Source organism: Protopterus annectens, chromosome 8.part0, assembly GCF_019279795.1.
Source record: "Protopterus annectens isolate FY-2018-M chromosome 8.part0, PAN1.0, whole genome shotgun sequence".
In the NCBI taxonomy this organism is placed as follows: domain Eukaryota; kingdom Metazoa; phylum Chordata; order Ceratodontiformes; family Protopteridae; genus Protopterus; species Protopterus annectens.
The window spans coordinates 557,988,298-558,010,885 of NC_056741.1; positions in this window are offsets into that span (position 1 = coordinate 557,988,298).

The window sequence follows — 22,588 nt, forward strand, 5'->3', positions numbered from 1 at the left end:
GAAACATTTCACATAAATAAAAGAAAATATAGACTGAAAGAAAAATTCCACTGTAATTCCAAATTTGTGGTTTACTTGGCGAGGTGTAAAATGTGCTCTGCATTTTACGTTGGAAAAACCGAACGTAGACTACGAGATAGAGTCTATGAACACACCTATGCCATAGAGAGAAACAAATTAGAGAGTCCCTTAGCAAGACACCTCATGGCAAATGAAAATCATGCTTTTGTGTTTAAAGCAATAGACCAAGTTAGGATAGATATTAGGGGTGGTCCAGTTAATTGGTTACTGGAGGAATGTGAGTTAGCTTGGCAGATCAGACTTAATGCTTTTTCAACACCAGGTCTGCATGAGTCATGTAACATCGCTTGTCTTTTAAAACTTACAAGTTTAGTTAGATAGAATAAGTAGATCATTTGTTATTATTGAAGAGCATAATAACAGTTGACAGGGGAATAGATATGCATAGTATAAAACAGTTCTTCGACAATAATCCATATGTAAACATTTGAAAGTATTGACCTTAACAGTCGGCTGTCAGTTTAATAGTCGGTAGGAGCAGTACCTTATAACGTAATGATAAGTTACAAAAGTTTGAATAGCGGCATAATATGAACACAAGGCATGTAGATTTTTACTTTCACCTTTGCCGCACTATTTTTACATGACATTGTATGTACAATATTTGTTGTGTTTTAAAATGTTATTTTTACGCTGGCGATTGAGATTATAAGTGGATATGGTTTGTTGCAGCATGACAGTATGTTGTGGTTTTTTACTAATGACCTGACTGCTTAATATTCATGATATTTTAACAATTAAAACAGTTTTTTTGTACTTCACAATTCTGTTGGGACCTTTGTTTTGTTTTTTCTTGTCGGTTAGTTATTTTTTACCCAGTTTGTTTTATATATATAGTCCCACAAAGATGCTAGTGCACGTATGAATGTTGACGCGTGCACAAAAATGTCCAACAATACAGCAACAAATCTAGAATTCCAGCACAGCCAGTTGTAAAAATCCAAAAAATCCAAAGGCAGAGAGATTGCCAAAATTACTTTATTGGCTCGCAGACAGTGAGAAAAACATGACTCCAAACCGGTTTCACCCTTTAGGCAGCATCAGTGGAAAATACCTGGTGCATCAACAAAACACTTTAATTATATCTCCTTTAAAGGTACAAACCCTAATTTTTAATATGTGCAACATACACATATAAAGCATATAAAACATACAGAAAATTACAAGTATTTAAACCTCAGTGCATCCCAAAATTATTTAATTTATTATAAAACACATTATCTAATTACCTAAACAAATAACTAACAAATTTACCCATTTTCTATTATTATTACTATCAAAGAAACTCATTTAGGCCATGTCTATATATAGCCCCCAGATTTGAGATCCACATCCTTTCCTTCTTGTCCAACATTTTATGTTTATTATTTTCATTTAAATTAACATTATGAATTGTATTAATCCCTATGAACACAAAATGTGCCATTACATGGTCAGTTTTATGTTTGTAAAGAGCAATCCGTACCCATTGACCTTTAATGTCACTAAGGTGGAGCGCCATCCTACTTTTGAAAGATCTTGACATCTGACCTATATAAAAGGCCCTGCACTGACATACAACCATATAAATCATCCACTCCGTCCGACAGGTTATTAGCTGTTATATATTATATACCCTAGGTGTATTAATAGAGGTAAAAGATTTGTTTTTAAAATAATCTTACAATATGTGCAGTTACCTCATGGATTACACCCTTTTATAGTACTAATCTTTAATTTTTATCTTCCATCTTTTTATACCAAGCAAGTGATTTCCCTATATTTCTACCCCTCCTATATCCAAACTTACAGTATTCTGTGAGATATCTTTCAAAAAATTGGTCATTTTTCAAGATATGCCAGTAACTTTTAATAATACCACATAATTTATAAGTATTGGTACCCAATGTGGAAATAAATCTTAAAGGGATTATTCCTTTTGCACCTTCCTCATGTTGTTTAGATACAGATGTTAAATTTCTTTCTATGTTAGATAGCTTAAGCATTTCTTTATCAATGATTTTCCCATTATAGCCTCTCTGGACAAATCTTTTCCCCATAAGTCTAGCTTCTTTTTGAAATTCTTCATTATTACTACAAATACGTTGTAACCTCTGAAACTGACTTTTAGGTATATTAGAAACAGTATGTTTTGGATGGCAACTGTCTGCTCTTAACAAGGAATTTTTTGTAAACGGTTTCCTGTATAAACCTGTACTTAAAAGTACCATCCCTATTTTTAACTACATGCACATCCAAAAAATCAATAGCTACTTTCTCTTTCCTGTCCATAAAGACTATATCAAATACACTGAAGTTCAAATGATCAACAAACACTTTCCATTCATTATCAGAGCCAGGCCAAATGGCCCAGCAATCATCAAGATAACGACACCACATTATTAACTCAGATTTGAATGGAACATTGTCATCATAAATCAAACTATACTCAAGGTACCCCATAAAAAGATCTGCATATCAAATCCAACAAGAAAAAACAATGTTCAACAGAATACTGTCTATAATTCAGCAGCCAATATTTTACTGCTTCAAGTCCCCCATGATGTGGTATACTAGTGTACGATTGTACATCTACTGTACAAATATAACAAACATCTGTTATCATAATATCATCCACCAGTTGCAAAAATTAATTTGTGTCCTTAATTCTTGATCTAACTAGGACCAGTAAAGGTTTTAGCTGTAATCCTAAGTAAGCAGAAATATGCTCAGTTAAAGACCCTATTCCTGATACTATAGGCCTACGTGGTGGAGGAAAAACATTCTTATGTATTTTAGGTAAAATGTAAAATAGTTGGGACTTAGGGTTATCTGCCACTAGTTCCTTTAATAAGGCATCATTTACAAAACCTTTAGGGTTATAATCTTTTAAGGTTTCATCTATTTTTCTTTTCAGGTCAACAGTGGGATCCAAAGGCAGCTTCAAATAAAACATGCCATCTCCCAACTGTGTTTAACCTCATTGATATAACCATTAATGTCCCACACCACTAATGCTCCACCCTTATCGGCCTTTAGTATCACCAGATTTTTATTTTCCATTAATCCTTTAAGGGCAGCCCTTTCTTTTACTGTCAAACTGCAACCATGATGTTTAAATATACTACTTTGGTTGTTATGTAACTCACGTAGTATACTTTCCTCAAACATTTTCACCCTTGGGTGGTATGGGGGTACAAAACTTCCCTTTTTAAATCTAAATTCAGATATCATTACAGAAGAATCACCCTTAGTATGAAAAAAGTACTTTAAATTTAAGTTTCTACAAAAACTTTTAACATCCATGCACATATCATGCTGAGACAAGCAAAAAGAAGGTACATAATTAAATCCTTTATTCAAACTTGTTTTTTCATCATCATCTAGATGGTAATCTATAAGATTCACTATAAGTCCCTCATCATTCACTTCTCCTTCACTAGTTTCCTGAATTTTTCTTCCATCTCTATCAAATCTTCCCTTACAATGTTTCCTGCCACCTCTTCTAAAGGGCCACCCTTAGATCTGGCCCTTTCATGTGTCGGTGATTGTGCATCAGCTAATTCACCTGCATCATAATCAGTGACAGCAAGTGGGACATTCAATGACATTTTTGATGTACTAGATTCAAAATTGTCCATATCACAAGTGGATTTTAAAATAGACTTGTTTCTCTTCCGTTTAATTCGTCTAGGTTTGTTGGTATCACTAAACCTAACCACTCTTTTGTTTTGTTTCCAGGTGTAGATTTTATAATATTTAGCGTCATTCATATCCCTATTGAACTTCTTTAATTTTCTAGTCTTTACATCATTTTCAAATGTATTCATGTGCTCCATATATTTATTAAACAAGCCCTTATATTCTTCCATTGTATTGTATTTTTGTATCACATGTAAACAGCCATCTACTTTCAATTTGACATCTGTTAAATTTTCTTTGTAAAATGAAATCAATAATTCAATAAAAAGTTTTGAATCTGTATTTTGTATTAGATGCCATTTAGCAACAAAACACACTTTCTTTACCTACACCTGGCTCTACATAAACGCGTAGGCCTTGGCGCTATCCCAACATCCAAATAATCCCTTAAAAGTTTAATGTGCCACACAATAGAGCAATATTTTTTAGTATATAGACATAGTTCTTTAAAATCATGCTGCATTTGCGAAAAGCTGCTTGCATCTGTATTACTCACATTTTTAATTCCCCACTGCCTGCCATCAAGCCACGTATTGTCCTCTTTATCCACAGTTAGCATATCAATGTATTTACACAAATCTCCTCCTTCTGCCATTACAAAAGAATAAACCATTCACTATAAATCCACTCAAACAAGGAAAATGATGATTCTTGGCCCACAAATGCAGGTTACCACGAATGACAGCACACAGCACTCCTCAACACATAGTCCCACAATGATGCTAGTGCACGTACGAACGTTGACACGTGCACAAAAAAGTCCAACAATACAGCTACAAAACTATAATTCCAGCACAGCCAGTTGTAAAAATTCAAAAACTCCAAAGGCAGAGTGATTGCCAAAATTACTTTATTGGCTTGCAAACAGTGAGAAAAACATGACTCCAAACCGGTTTCACCCTTTAGGCATCATCAGTGGAAAATACCAGGTGCATCAACAGAGCACTTTAAATATATCTCCTTTAAAGGTACAAACCCTAATTTTAAATATATGCACCATACACATATAAAATATATAGCATTTGAAAGACATGCGTGCGTAAATGGGAGTGCCTTCGTTGAAGGTTGGGTGTCGAGCTGGCACCTCGGCATTTCGTAAAAATCTACTGCAAGTCATTTGTGGACCGGAGTTCCGCTGTGGCGACCCCTTACCGGGAAAAGGCTGAAAGACAAACAACAACAACACATGTAAAGCATATAAAACATACAGAAAATTACAAGCATTTAAACCTCAGTGCAGCCCAAAATTATTTAATTTATTATAAAACACATTATCTAATTACCTAAACAAATAACTAACAAATTTACCCATTTTTTATTATTATTAATACTTTCAAAGAAACTCATTTAGACCAGGTCTATATAAAGCCCCCAGCTTTAAGATCCACATCCTTTCCTTCTTGTCCAACATTTTATGTTTATTATTTTCATTGGTGCATCCATTGTAGAGCCTAGCATCTTCATTACAGCCTATTGGATTGTATAGAGGAAGGTAGTTATGCCTGTTACCAACACTGGTGAGCAGCTGTGAAAGAACAGATGACATAGCTATACAGTACTACTGTGGTGGATATACAGCTATAGACCTACCAGTGCTGTAAGCAATATCTATTAGGCCACCATATATATCATAGATAGGGCATAACATCTCCATAAGAAGTCACGACCATGTATAGGGACAGGTTACCCATAGAATGCATGTACATATGACATATGCAGGCACCCTTTTTGATAATGCTAGGCTTATGTAAACTGCATTCCTGAACAAGGGTGTATACTGTTAGTGAGGCAGACATACAACTTCTCTCATACTTTTGGAGTGTTGTCTCCTCAGAGCTGTGTATAACTACTGGAAGTGCTGGTACCCCCCCCCCACAACATTCCTATCTGGTTTTCTAGAATAATCGTTCAAGTCTGCGTGAGCTATCATATGAAATAGCAGATTGTTTTCTAACTATGCAACTTCATACTTGTTAGTGTGACACATAGACAAATGAGGCCACTTATCATGACTATCTGTGAATCATTTTATTTATCTGCTGCTGCTCATCTGTGGCATGAAGCACAGCTTAATGTTCAGGCTTGTATGTGACATCCCGTGGCTACTAACTTCTGCAGGAAGACCTGCATTAGTATGTTTGTGTCATGAACCAGTACTGTCTGCATGATTCACAACTACCACTTTACTCAGCAGGAAAAGTGTCACCATTGTCTGACGATGTTTGCATGATAATGATTACCCCTATAAATCTCCAGTGGAGAGCACCTGCATGGTGCATGAAGGAAAACAGGATAATGTGTTATCTCCTTCATGGTCATTTTAAGGACTGCCTACTGGGTCCTTTTGCTGGTCCATTTTGTAAAGTTTATGCCTGGTATGACCTACATGATTTGTTGACCTCAGCCATGGGCATTATGAAGACAGAGGGATATTGAAGGAATTGGGATGATGGCCTGAAGTGCTACTGCCCTGATGATCTCCATATGCAGAAGGCAGATCTTATGTAACAATACACCACATGATATTGCAAGTAGATTGTATTATAATTTGTTTTTAGGTATGTGTGTGTGGGACTGTTCTTCTTGCTGGCAGGTCTATGTCACACTGATACCACAGACATAAGGGCTACTGTATTATGCTTTGTGTCAAGTGGAGGTGTTGTGATTTAATGCAATGTGACTTAGAATAAAAGTTCATTTGTGATAAGGACAGGTGTCTGAGAGATACAAGCAATATTCTTCAATGGTTGGAGTCTAAGGGGGAGGATACATCACATTTCCCTACTTCACGGCCTTTGCAGTATTTGGTGACAAAAAAAAAAAACAAAAAAACAAGACCATATATCATGTTATAGGTTCTGATGTTTGTGACTAAAAGTAGTAATATGTGCCTTCCAGTCCTACTATATCCTAAACAATGCATGTTCGGTTAGCAGCATGGGCACTGGAAGGACTGGAGGTAGTGTTATGGCATCAGCTCACATCATTAATGACATGCTCTGGAGGGAAAGTATATAACTGGAAGCAATGAGCATAGTAATGCTCATGCTGTAAAACTGCGGACTGCATTTATTTATTTTTAATTATTTATTTATTTACATTTGTTTACCGGGTAATGTCCGATTGGGCAATTTGGCAGTTTTCAGCAGAGACCCAGGGAGAAAAGCTCCAGAAAGTAACATAGATATACAAAGCCATAACAATGCAAATGTATAAGGGAGCTACATTAAGGTTACAAATTTATACAATCTTTTCATATGCAGTAATGAACATATGCATTGACTGAGAGGCAGGATTTGTAAAGTTTGTCCTACTGCTACAGGGTTCTGTTAGGTTGGCTGACCTAACCAACTGACTACCCCCTCCCTACTACCTAACTGCAACTACTAAGCAGGGTAGGGATAGTGAGCTTGGAACCAAAGAATGAATGGTTTATAGGACTCTTGTCCCATGGAAGGGGTTGGGTTTAACCTTCACTCAGAATAAGGAGCAATGCTGAACTTATGAGCAGGGGGAAAGATGGGCCAGAGAATGCTAACCCTGTCTTGGAGCCTAGTGTGTCCCAGGTTGGGGAGGGGATTAGCAAGTTCATTCTGAGGGTCAAGTTCTAGTCCCTCAGAAGAAATGCATGGGTTCTCTGGTGAAAGTAGAGTAGCCATTGGGTCAGTAAAGCAGACATGGGAGAAGAATAGTAATATAAGTAGCTTACTTGACTCTTGAACAACAAAATCCTAAAGAGTTTCAAAATAAGTTTTGATACCTAATTTACTTATATAATGTTGTTCTCCAGCTTATTTAGAATTCAGTGTCTCTTTCATGATAATCACCAAGTGATTGTAATCTATGACATTTGGCCTAGTCCTGCTTTGTCTACTGACCATTTAGTGCTTACAGTGTCTACATGCTAAACTAAAGATGGAGGATAGTGAAAAGCGATTCAAAGATGGAGAATAGTGAAAAGCGATTCAAAGATGGAAGATAGTGAAAAGCCAACTAATGGTGGAAGATGCTGAAAAACTATTCATCATGTTTATGTCATTACTCTGGAATATTCACGAACAACAGCAGGAAAAAATGGCTACACCACAAAAACGAAAACAACCAAACCAAAGTGAAGTATTTCTTTCAATAGCGCCTCGGCAACAGTAAGCCTTCAAGGAGTAACAAACCATTCATAAAAGCAGTTTAAATAATAACAGCTACAAACATAATTAATTGATTAAACAATCAAATAATCAACCAATTATTCAAATTAAAAAAACACTACACACCATAAAATATCAAATCACACTTCTCCAACAACAGTCTGTATTAAGACCTTTAGGTATCAAAGTATTATATTTAAAAATAAAAATAGTTTATTTTTTTAAAATTAATTTCTTAATCCTATTTACATCAAGTTCATTTAAAGCCACTTGTTGCAAAATAGTGGCTTTTAAACTATCACATTGGCCACCATGATACTCATAGAAATGTTGGGCTAAAGGGCTCACTAACTTATTTGTCCTAATATCTCTTAAATGTCCAAGTAATCTAATCTTAAACATTCTCTTAGTTTGCCCAATATAAAACTTGTCACATCCACATTTTATGGCATAAATAACCCTGTCTGTCCTACAATTATATGTCCCATTAGGTTTAAAACTAATATTATTAATACATGGAAAAAAGTTAATTATATATGAACAACCACTACATTTACCACATGGTGAGGTACCTATACTAGTAATATGATAATATAATTTCAACACTGGTCTAACAAATCTAGTATGTACAACCATATCTTTAATATTTTTACCCCTTTTGTAAGAAAAAAACAACCTTTTTTCCATTAGATTATTAAGTTCACCGAAATTCTTTAAAAATCCCCAAAAATGTAATATACATTTTTTAATACTATCACTACAAACATTATAAGAGGAAACTAGAAAAAATTGTCTCTCTTTACACTATTACCACTGTAAATATTACCTCTATTATTTTGTAAAGGTTTGGTATTATATCTCATATTAAATACCTTCTGGATATCCAAATCAATTAACTTAGCATCATATTGTCTTTTTATAAACATAGTTCTAGTGCGCTGTATTTCCTTCAAAAATATATCATTATCGTTGCATAAACGGGAGATTCTCAAAAATTCACCATAAGGTAGGGCTTCAATGGTGTGTTTAGGGTGACAACTGGTACCCCTCAAAAAATCATGTGGCAAACCAAATTTCCTATAGATACTTGTACTAACATGTTTTCCAATATTACCTTGCAAATTAATATCTAAATTGGAAACTGACTGTCCATATTGTAATCCATCAAAAGATATATCAAACCTATTATGTTGAATTTCATATACAAAATTTAATACCAAATCCATACCACCTTCACATAAAAAAATCAAATCATCAATGTATCTATAATAAAATTTCACATATTTTTTAACAAATTAATTAATATAAATGCATTCTTGTTCAACCATTCCCATAAAAATATTAGCATACATGGGTGCAAATGGAGCACCCATTGCCGTACCCTGTATTTAATGAAAAATCTGATTATCAAAATAAAAATAATTATTTTCTAAACAAAATCTCACTAAATTCATTACATAATGTGTAAGAGGATGATCCCCCATTCGTTTGTATATTGCTTCCATACCAAACACATGTTTAATATAAGAATAAAGACTCTTCACGTCTAATGTAATCCAATACATATTATCTTTCCACATAACATCTTTTATTTTATTTAAAAAATCAAAGGAGTCTCGTATATATGAAGGAAGCAGATGTGCTTCCTTCAGTAATACCTGATGTAATATGACTCCCAAATTATGCAAAAAATATCTACTGGCTGAAACTATAGGTCTACCTGGTGGATTGTTAGCATTTTTATGAATTTTAGGTAGACAATAAAAATAAGCTGAACCAGTATCCGAAATAATCAGCTTGTTCTTAACATCAGTTTCAGACCAGTATCCCAATCTTAAACCTTTCTGTATCAAACATATGTACCTGTCCTTGGCTCGTTCAACATCATCACTATTAACTATACAATAAACTGTTTCATCCTTTAACAAATCTAAACACATATTTAAATACTGCGTATAATGCATAATGATTATTTTATCCCCCTTATCAGAGGGCTTTATAACCAAATCTTTCTGTTTAGAAAAATTAACTAATTCCAACCATTCTTTCTTAGATAAATTATAATCTACTTGTTTTTTATCAAAATTTCTTAACAAAAAATCTACTTCAAATTCAACCATGGCTTGAAATCTTTTGATGCCCTTATGAAAAAAAGGAGGCATAAATTCACTTTTTGTAGTAACCGATGAAGTATCTATGACACAATATGCGTTGAAATCGCTCGAGCAAGATAAAAACGAGTCATTTGTATCCACATCTGATATATTTCCCTCAATACTATTAGTGTCATTCAATTCAATCTCAGCAGCCCTAGCAACAGGCAAATAATGAAAATAATACCACAAATGCCGCTTTCTAACAAATCTAAACAACTCTATTTTACACTCATATAATTTAGGCAATACAGTTGGCACAAATTTTAATCCATGATTTAATACAGTGAAAATACTGTCATTGATGTAACAACCAGATAAATTCACCACATTATTAAAATTAGAACATATATCAGTACCATTTAGTCCTTTTGTTGTCACACCATTGGCGTTGAGGCCCCCCTCTATATTGTTCTTGTTCCACATAACTTCTTTTCTGTTGTCTACCATATTCACGTGGTGGACGAAACTGCTCAGTAAAATATTGTTCGTCAGCTGGAGATGGCAAAGCTGGAAAATCATTAGTATCATTCCCACCATAATATCTGTCCTGTACACCAACCGGCACATCTACACTAGTAGTACTAGCAGTTCTGTCTCTCGCCCTGCCAGAAACATTCAAAGGGTGGGCTATAGAATGTGAACGTTGATTGGATCCCCCAAAAAAGGCAACACCTCTTTCAAAATCACGGAGATCTCGCTGAATTTTATACTTCTTCTGTTCAATAACTTTCTTCTCCTGCAAGTTAACCTTATCTTGAATATCCCGTAAACAGGACTCAAGTCTAGATCTGTCTAGTAAAGCAGTTAGGTTGTTACAGACCATGTTAATATCTTTCTTTAAATTAACTAATTTGATATTGTCTCTCTCAATCAAAATTTTGATCCACTCTTTAGAACATTGGTGTGCTGCACATTCCCATCTCTGTTGAAGCACTTTGTCAGTGGAACATGCAACATTAAATGGTTCAGAGGGAAATTTCACGGCTCTCAGACCTCGTGGAATAATATCCAAATCCAAATATCTTTGCAGACTAGTATAACTATAAAATGTAGCCGTTTCTTTATTCATTAAATTACTAAGTTTAGAGATCATTGTTTTTACCTCTGTTGGGAAGTCCATGGAACGCTTACCAATATTAGAAAAAGGGTTGTTAGCATGCTTATTATGTGTATCTGCTAGGAAATGCTCCCATACTGGAACACCCAAACCACTGTCGCTACCAGTATTTCTCTCAGAACGGTCACAATCACGTTCAGAGTTAACAGTCAAAAAACCATCAATAGTCCGCTGAGAGGTACCACCATTGTCCTCTCTAAAGATACGTGGGATGTTTGTAGCTGGATCACTGGCCATGTAGAATACACAACCAAAAAATATATTCACGAACAACAGCAGGAAAAAATTGCTACACCACAAAAACAAAAACAACCAAACCAAAGTGAAGTATTTATTTCTCTAGCGCCTCGGCCACAGTAAGCCTTCAAGGAGTAACAAACCATTCATAAAAGCAGTTTAAATAATAACAGCTACAAACATAATTAATTGATTAAACAATCAAATAATCAACCAATTATTCAAATTAAAAAAACACTACACACCATAAAATATCAAATCACACTTCTCCAACAACAGTCTGTATTAAGACCTTTAGGTATCAAAGTATTATATTTCAAAATAAAAATAGTTTATTTTTTTAAAAGTAATTTCTTAATCCTATTTACATCAAGTTCATTTAAAGCCACTTGTTGCAAAATAGTGGCTTTTAAACTATCACATTGGCCACCATGATACTCATAGAAATGTTGGGTTAAAGGGCTCACTAACTTATTTGTCCTAATATCTCTTAAACGTTCAAGTAATCTAATCTTAAACATTCTCTTAGTTTGCCCAATATAAAACTTGTCACATACACATTTTATGGCATAAATAACCCTATCTGTCATACAATTATATGTCCCATTAGGTTTAAAACTAATATTATTAATACATGGAAAAAAGTTAATTATATATGAACAACCACTACATTTACCACATGGTGAGGTACCTATACTAGTAATATGATAATATAATTTCAACACTGGTCTAACAAATCTAGTATGTACAACCATATCTTTAATATTTTTACCCCTTTTGTAAGAAAAAAATAACTTTTGTCCATTAGATTATTAAGTTCACTGAAATTCTTTAAAAATCCCCAAAAATGTAATATACATTTTTAATACTATCACTACAAATATTATAAGTGGAAACTAGAAAAAAAATGTCTCTCTTTACACTATTGCCACTATAAATATTACCTCTATTATTTTGTAAAGGTTTGGTATTATATCTCATATTATTACTCTGGAATAGTCTACCTAGCTCCCTACAGGTTATCACTCCCATTTCGCCATTTAAAAAGGTAGAATATTCTCTTTGGAAGAGGTTGTACTTGTTCATCTTGGATTGATGATGAGTCATTTCTTTTTTCTTTGTGAAAACCTTAATACCTCTTTTCTTGTATGATTTAAGCAGCTGATACAGTATCATCCTCCCTGGTAAGATATGATCATAAAGCAGTCACTTTCAAAGTCGCAGTCTCCTCCAACCCCTTCTAGCTAGGTTCAAACAAAAAACTTCTTCAAAGCTGATTACAACCTCCTGAGGGATGGTATAAATAGTTTCACAGACCCCTCCTCTTCTGTAGGAACTGGCACCAATGTCCAAATCTACACCAAAGTACTATACATTTATATAGCTGCATGGAATCAGGAATACCTGACAGGATAAAAATTATCCTCTGCAAGGAAGAGTAGACCTGTCTGGTGGGTATCTACAATAAATAAACTATATAACAAAAGGAAAAAAAATGCTGTCCAGGACCAAGAAGTGCAGGTGCCCAATTGGAAGCAATCTCTCCTTAGACTGAACAAGCAAATAAGAGCACTAGTGAAATCCTCCAAAGCAACCTTTGAGTCCACATCTACTAGAGACAGTAATAAGGCCTTCTTCACATACGTCCACAGACTCAAAGGTAGCACCCAGATCTGCTCAGAACTGGTGGTTAAGGACACTACATACACAAATGCCATAGATATAGCCAACATGCTGGCTGACAGTTTGCACAAAAGTTCACCCCACTGTCCTCTCCATCAATAAATCAGGGCATTCCCAGTACCTGCCCCCCCTTATTTCTAGGGAACAGATCATCACTGCCCTCTCAATGCAAAAAATACAGCATCCATTTGACCCGATAACATCCCAAGCTGCATTGTACACGAACTCAGGCAGGAACTTGCAGCACCATTAGGCGCCTATTCAACCAAAGCCTGAGTACCAGCTTCATCCCAGCTGAGTGGGGGACAGCCACTGTCATCCCTGTGCACAAAGGTGGATCATCCACAGATCCAGAAAATTATAGACCCATCAGCCTAACTAACCCAATCTGCAAGGCTATGGAATGGATTATCATGGACCTCATAACAAGGACATTGGCAACCTCCAAACACTCGATCCCACACAGTTTGGCTTCATTAAGGGGAGGTCATGTCTGTTAAATTTGGTCGACTTCTTTGAGACAGTCACCAGAGCCATAGATGAAGGGAAGATGGTGCACACCACCTACCTTGACCTGGCCAAAGCCTTTGACACTATTCCCCACTCAGGCATAATAGATAAACTCTCTCAACTAGGCATCAGTCCATATGTTACCAGATGGGCAGCAAACTGGCTCACTGATAGAATTCACCCAGTCAAAATAGTGGAAGCCACCTCAAGTAGTAGACCTGTACTGAGTGGCATACTCCAGGGATTGGTCTTGGGGCCTCTGTTATTTGGGATATACTTTTCTGAGGTGCAGGCCAAAATCAATAGGCTATGGCTGACCAAGGTGGCAGATGATTGCAAGCTGGGCACTGTCATCAATTCCCCTAGTGATGTGGACATCCTTCAAGAGGGTCTCCCCCAAACAAATGACTGGTACCAGAAACATGGCTTCAAGCTGAATACCAAAAAATGGATAATCATCCCCTTTGGGGAGAGTGACATCCCCACAAATTATCACATTAATAACAACATCCTAAGTACACAATCAGTCGTGAGGGATTTGGGTATCCAGGTTGATAGCAACCTGACTTTTGACCACTATGTTTCTTCCATTGTGCAGAAAGCTTTCTACATGGCCCACCTTATAAGTAAGTGTATCTCATCCAGGGACAAGGAGGTCATAGTATCACTGTATTCTTCCTTTATAAGGCCAATTTTTTAGTACAATGCCCCCTTTGGCATGTACCTTGCAAAGCACATGCAGCAGCTGGAGAGACCACAGAGGTTCCTCACCAGGAGAATCTAGGGCCTCAAACATCTATCCTACCCTGACATGCTAAAAGTCCTGTCCCCCTACTCAGTTTCATGCAGACTCCTCAGAGGTGATCTCTGTTGGGCATACAAAGCAATCTCAGACCCTGCCCTGATGGGACTGCTGCATATCTGTAAGTCAAGTTCCACTCGGATAACCCACATGAGCGACCTCAAGCTGGTCTGTGACATCAATAGGACTTGTTGGCGAGACAGGTTTGTGTCACAGAGACTCCCCCATCTGTGGGATGTCCCCCTCTCCACATCAAGCAGAGTATCTCATTATCCCTTTTTAAGGGCAACCTAGATAACTGGATGGGAAACAGAAAATACACCCCTGGGATTCCACCTGTGTCCTTGATGGACTGGGGAATAGGGTGCTGACTTGGCTAAAAATGGGCTAAACTCTTGGCTAGGTTTATAAGGGCCTCAGGACTAATAGCTTAGTAACTCCCTATGATCCTATGATTCTGTGATGATACATTTTTTTGGTCCTGTTACTATTGTACTGTTGTTAGAGTGTGGTGATTTAGCTCTGGATTATGCCAGCCTAGCTTTGCCATGCACTCTTTGAAAAGTAAGTGTACAGCTCTGCACCTCTGTTGTACATTGCCCAGCTACATGTTGTGGCACCACTGTTTGCCATGTTTGCTATTTATATTTGCTGCATTGCACTTACTGCATACTGCCTTCATATGGGCATGGCATTCTTTGCTTAGCCCTGAGAAAGGCTATATTGATGCCCAGTGAGGCTATCTAGTTACTAAAATGCAAATAAACAGTATATAAATGAGATATAGCTGTATTTAAATGGGCATATTTTAAATATTTAAAGTTATGCATATAGACTATTATGCATACAGACTAGTTTAGCCTGAAACTCGCTACAACTTGAAGGCATTCTACTTTTGCTGGGCATTCTTCATCAACAGCTGTTGGTTACATGGTTGTTGCTGACAACGGATTTTGATGCCAGCACAGAGGTGGTCACGCAGACTGAAGCTTTTCAAGATGAGTTAATACACAGCTTGCACTCACATAGTATTCTATGAAAAATAAACCACATTTAATTAAGAAATATCATTTTACTATTGGTGTGGATTAAGAGAAACGGAACGTCCTCATTCCCACAGTAATCTTTATTCGTACCAGTCTATGAAAGCAGCCCATGTGGAACATCTTTTATAACAGTTAATTAAATCTATACTACAAAAACAAGCAAGTAAAGCATTTAATTAACTTGAAGAATCTTAACACTTGCTTCCCTTGCCTTTAACATCAGTTTTGTGTCATTTGCATGTATCTGCTAAGCTGTTTGTCCCCATTCAGTGTACATTTCCTCAGTTGTTCTCCTTGTACTGCTGGTTTAGGATCAAGAACAGAAATAGCAGAAGGGTGTAGAGGGATGTGGGGAAGAAGACAGCAGAACCGATTGTTTTGTAGTGCATTTATTACAACATTTAAATGTACTTTATGCAGTTGTTTAATATACAAATGAAAACATAGAAATAACACTTTTTTGGATGCTTTTTACAGATTTCCCCAGTTTTACAGATTTTTTTGTCCTGCAGTGCTGTAATTTGCTGCTGCATACCAGGAACAGGTGAGTGCTGTCTCAGCCAGGGATTGCTCCTGTTTGTAAAACAAAGGAAAATACCTTTATGTTAAAACTAGCCAGCAGGAAAAATGGATTACCCACTTACAAATGTAACCTAATCCTTTCTCTGTCACCAAGCAGCTGCCATATGGCCCTGGATATCAGGCTGACAGACAAGTACAAGTGCTACCACTGATCCTTGTTCATATGTTAGAGTGCTAGCTCTCATGGAAAGGCCATGCATGCCATGCACCCAGTCCTCCACCAAATAGTGCTTGGACAGTAGGATTTAGTCAAACCCACCACCCTGAATGAGTGAGTCAGGAATCTGCCAATCACTCCCAACCATCACTGGCCAGTTGGAGCACAGTTAGAGCTCAGTTAGTGTCTGTTATGGAGTCAGCATGACCTCTCATTTGTTAATAAAAAGTACACAAACTGAGAGAGCCCCTAATGAAACAGAGTCAGTTCTGAGACTGTAATTCATTTATTTCTTCATTAAAGGGGAACTGTATTGTCCTAGAATACCTGAGAAGTAAACAGGTAAACACAGGCTGATCTATTAGACTACAAAGAAAAATTCTAGCTGGAGTTTTATAATATTAAGGAATCTCTATATGATCCTTCTGCATTATAAATCTACAAGGTGTGTGTTTTGCTAAACATATCATTTAGTTAGTTTAGTTAGTTAGTGTATAAAAACAAATACAGCATAAGCCACAATGTTCATATAAAGCAAGCATTTGATTTCATGATAACTGCCAAAAAGATTTAGACTTGCAGAAGTTAACAAATACAGATACATATACACATACATCAAATAAAGTCATAGCTCAACATATGCATAAGTATGGAGAATTAAAAATAATACAATAGCAAGCATGTATCCATCTTTGGTACATTTAGTATGACTCATTCAACACAAGTGCATAGATAATTATTTACAAGACATTTTCGATGAGGCATTTACATTCAAGTTCAGTGAAAATATGGTCTTAGTTTGGATTAGAACCCTTGTAATGTTTTTGGTTTATTCAGTTTATATAGTGTTTCTCTAATCTTATTTTCCCTTTTATATTTTTCTTCTCAATAACTAATTTGTTTATAATCTGGATTTCCACCTATATTGTAACCATTTCATTAAGTATCTACATGACAGAATTACTTGGCCAGAGTGGGGTTCTCTTTAATGCATCATCCACCAATGTAATACTGCATAATGCAGCTGTGTACAGACTCTCATAAGCCATTTAAGTGCATCACCACCCATGCAGTACTGCATAATGCAGCCACGTGCACTTTCTCACAAGCCACTACAGGCTGCCTGCCTGTGTGTATCCTGTTGTGCACACTGCAATGGGTGGCATCTAAAACTCCCTGTCATAGTTGCAAGACCCAGTTCTGTGTGTTGGGAATGTATGAAAACTAAACTATATTTCTTACAAAAGCAGCAAATCCTAAAACTCACTGCCATACTGGCCAGGCATTTTGCTTAATGTATTCATTATCGATATAAAACCAATATAAGTCAAAACAATTATATCATACCACAGAAACCTATATCAAGCATTTTTACAGAGTTTAAGTTCCCCTGTATCCCTGCATTGTTTGGGGCTCTATCCCCATAACAATGGTAACCATATATATATATATATATATATATATATATATATATATATATATATATATACTCACACACACACACACACACACACACACACACACACACACACACACACACACACACACACACATATATATATATATATATATATATATGGGAACACTACTAAATCTCGAACTTTTGAAATCTCGAATTTCAAAAGCTCGAGACCATGTAGCCGAAACCCCACATTACTGAAAGACCAGAAGCGCGAAATTCAAAATCCCGATGTTAAGGGATTGTGAGTTAGCGCTTCTGGTGTTGCGGTTCAGGTAAGTATGTGTGTGTAAGTGTGTTTGTGAGGGGCTTTAGTGTGTGTAAGTGTGTGTTGTGACTGTGGTGTGTGTGTGTGTGTGTGTGTGTGTGTGTGTGTGTGTGTGTGTGTGTGTGTGTGTGTGGGTGTGTGTGTGTATGTGAGGGGCTGCAATGTGTGGGTGTGAGTTTGCCTTGTGTGTATCTTTGTGTGATCTCGGAGTTAGAATATTAAAGTAGGGGATGTGGGGGCGAAGCCCCCCTGCTTATCTTTAGTGTAGGGTGGTTTGTTTGGTTATGGGGGGAGGCTGTGTGTATGTTTATGTGTGTGCTGTATGTATTTAGTACTTTTGTGATTTTGAATTTCGCGTTTTTAACATTTCGGTAATGTGGGGTTTTGGGCTTGTAGTCTCGGTATTTTGGGCTTCGGGATTGTGTAATTTCGGGATTCAGTAGTGAATCCATATATATATATATATATATATATATATATATATATAAATATATATAGAGAGAGAGAGCGAGATGTCCAGGGTTGCTGTCTTATAGAGTAGGGGTACACCTCAATGTACCACAGCCTCAGGGTTAGTATAATTTACTGTTACAGACTTAATGCTCTTAGGACCACAGTTATAGTCCTCAGAATTACAACTAAGAACAGGAAAAGAAGAATAAGAAAATGGATTTAAAGAGGAATACTGATTCTTCTATACTGGTATTTTTTTTCTTGGGGGTAACAGAATGTGAAATTGGTGATAGAGAAGATATGATGTACAATGATAAGAAAGTATTAATGGAAATTGCAATAAGAATTTGTCAAATCTAAATGTTGTCTTACACTATTAAAAAAAAATATCTACAAAATGAAAAATAATAAAGGACTTTACACACGGATATTAGGACATCAGTAATATAGTATATCAAATGTAAAATTATAGAAGGTGTGTTGGTAAGCATATTTTTTCTATCATGATCAATTTTTTTTACATTCCTGCTTTTGTAATACTGAGTGTTAAAGTTTTTCATTGCACAGTGCATCCTATTCCATATGTAAATTTTGAGGCCTGTTCAGATCTATGCTTTATTGTGTAGTGTTATCATATATGTCATATGGAAGGTGACAGCGAAGGCAGGAATTGTGAATATAATAATTGCACTCTTTCAGCTATTTCAGATAATGTTGATTAAACAACTAATCTAGGGGAAATGCAGTCAAAGTGGTGTAAGTTCCTGCAGTTGTGTAATGCAGCGTAAGCTGCATGCTACTCAGCTATCAGTAATTTTCTGGCTTGGTACTGCTCACTATTTTTCAATACCTTTGGCTAGGAATCACCCTTACAATATCTTTATGGAATGAATAATACTGAATCTGTGTGCTGTAATAAATATTGAAGCCTACTGCTGCTTTTAAGGACTTCATTGTCTGCTATGTCAGCATTTGGTAGTAAGGTGTGCACATAAATACACAGTTTATGCTTTCAGTTATGGCCCAGAAGAGGACAAACTAATGTTTGGCCTATTTTTTGCTTTTTCAGTTATGCAAATTGAAACATCACATGGAAGTAGAAAAGTGAAGCGAGTGTATTACAGTACTTCTGTCTCTTAAAGTAACCTAATAACATAGCTGTTATATTTCTTGCAAAGTTAGGCAAGATCCAAAAGTAAAAAAGGAACACAGTTTTTGCGCAAGAGGAAGAAACAGAAAAGGAGATGCATGCCTTTTTCTTTTTTGCCTTGAACTGTGAACAGTCATTGCCCTAGTCTGTGCAGCTGAAACAGTACTTTAGCTGTAAACCAACAGGCTCATAGGCAGAGATGATGAAAAATATCCTAGACCTGGTCATTACCAACATGGGAAATCGATGCTCCACACCTATGGTCACCCCCTCGTTGGTCAGGTCAGACCATAAGCTAATCACCCTTAACATCCACATCCCACCCCCACTCCCCAGTAAGGAAACCTCCATAAAAAACTTCTCCAAGGCCAACTTCATGCTACTCAAGTCAGAAATTACAAACTTCATGACACCCATGCAGACGGGAACTGAAAGTTCGACTGCTGAGTTCTACACTCAGGCACTGTACGAGGACATCCACCCATGCATGAATTATGCCATCCCAAATAGAACCAAGATGCTCTCCTCCATAAAAAGGAAGCCAATCTGGTGGTCCCCTGCCATAAACAAACTTTACAACAAAAGGAAAAAACTGTTGCATAAAAAAGGAAAATCCCAGGATGCAAAAAACTCCCTTACCAGCCTCAGTAAGAAGCTGAGATCCCTCATAAAATCCTCCAAAGTTAGTTATGAAAATAAAATTGCCAAAGATTCCAAAGAAAACCACAAGGCATTCTATAACTATGTCAAGAATCTAAATGGCAATGCTCAGATCTGCTCTGAGCTACAGCAGAATGGCATTAAATATACTGATCCCAAGGATATTGCCAATATCCTGGCAGATCGATTCAGTGCCAACTTCACCCACCTCTCACCCCCTAAATGGCCCATCTCAATACTGGAAGATTGCCAAATTCCAGTAATAACAGCCACACAGGTAAAAAATGCACTCTCCAAAGCTAAGAATACAGCATCCATGGGACCAGATGACATCCCGGGCTGTGTACTACATGAAGTACAAAATGAACTGGCACCTCACCTAAGTGTCATGTTTAATCATATCCTCACCTTAGGCTTCGTGCCCACTGAGTGGCACATAGCTGCAGTTATCCCACTCCATAAGGGGGGATCCACCTTGGATCCTGGGAACTACTGCCCCATCAGTCTGATGAGCCTGATCTGCAAGGCCATGGAGCGTATTATCATGAAACGTATAAACAAAGACATTGGCAACCTTAAAACACTGGACCCCACCCAGTTTGGGTTCGTGAAGGGCCAGTCTTGTCTCCAGAACCTTATTGACTTCTTCTAATCAGTCTCCAGAGCCTTGGACGAGGGTAAGGCAGTCCACACAGCCTATCTGGACCTCACCAAAGCCTTTGACACCATCCCCCACTCTGGAATCATAGATAAACTTACTAAGCTGGGTATTAATCCCTACATCACTCGATGGGTTGCCAACTGGCTTACTGACAGAACCCACACTGTAAAAGCAGCTGACTCCAAATCCATCTCCAGACAAGTGACAAGTTGAGTACCTCAGGGTTCAGTCATGGGACCTCTCTTGTTTGGCATCTACTTCTCTGAAGTACAGGCCAACACTAAGGGACTCTGGCTAACAAAGTTCGCAGACGACTGCAAACTGGGAGCCATTATTGAATCCCCAAATGGTGTGGATACTGTACAAAAGGGCCTTACAGAAACAGACGCTTGGTGCAAGAGCAATGGGCTCAAGCTCAATGCCAAGAAATGTATAGTTATCCCCTTTGGGAAAAAACATGTACTAATGAATTACCTCATAGATGGCAGTACACTAAACACTGAAAGTGTGATAAGAGACTTAGGGACACAGGTGGACAGTGGTCTCACCTTCAATAACCACATTACCACAACAGTCAGGAAATCCTTCTATGTGGCCCACCTCATCACAAAGGGCTTTTCATCCAGAAAAAAGAGGTCATTGTCCCACTGTACTCATCCTCATTAGACCCATTATAGAATACAATGCCCCATTTGGTATGTACCTCTCAAGACATCTGCAACAACTGGAAAGGTCGCAGAAATACCCCACTAAAGAATCACAGGCCTAAAACAGATGTCCTATGCTGACCGCCTTAAAAAACTCCAGCTATACTCTGTCGCATATCGTCAACTCTGAGGCGATCTCTGCTTAACATACAAGGCCATGTCAAACTCAGAGCTGTTGGACATGCTACACTTGCAGAAATCCCAATCCCTCAGAGTCACATGCGCCTGTGATCTAAATCTTATCATCACAATAAACAAAACATGCTGGAGGGATAGGTTCCTGACCCAGAGACTCACCAGACTCTGGAATAGACTGCCCATACATGTCAAGCAGAGCGCCTCTTTGGCCCTCTTCAAAAGGAACCTTGATGATTGGATGGGAGAAAGAAAATTCACCCTGGGGATCACGTTAGTCACCCTGCTAGACAGGGGTCCAGGGAAGTAAATATTGTGGGAAGAAATAGCCAGGGAATTGTTATGGCTAGGCTTGTATAATCCCTAGGGCCAATAACCTAGTACAAACCTATGAATCTATGAACCTATAAGTATTTTTTTAATACTGGTGTTACTTTCTTAGAAAATTAGCAAAATACAATGAGTTATTTTTAAATGCATTTACTGAAGACATGTAAAATGTGCTTTCTGCAACAAAAGAAACATTAATGGTACAATGGATTTAGTTTAAAACTATTTGATAAAGTTGTTATGCTGTTAGATGCAGCACTGTTGCAGTCTCACAAATGACATCCTTAAGCAGTATAAAACTGAATAAAATTCACTGCTTATCTTATATTTAGCTGCAGAAACTGGAGCATCACATGGCAGTGTAAAACTGAATCCAATTTATTGGAAGACTCATATCAACCATATACTACTTCTGTTCTGTATATCAGAACTTGATTTAAAAATTAGGCAGGAAACAATACATAAATAGAAACTAAACAGCATTTGACATAAGGAGAAGAAAGAAGAAAATATTCTTGTGTCTTTTATTTCTTTTCACTGTGAACATGGTTTAGGTTTTAGAAAAGGC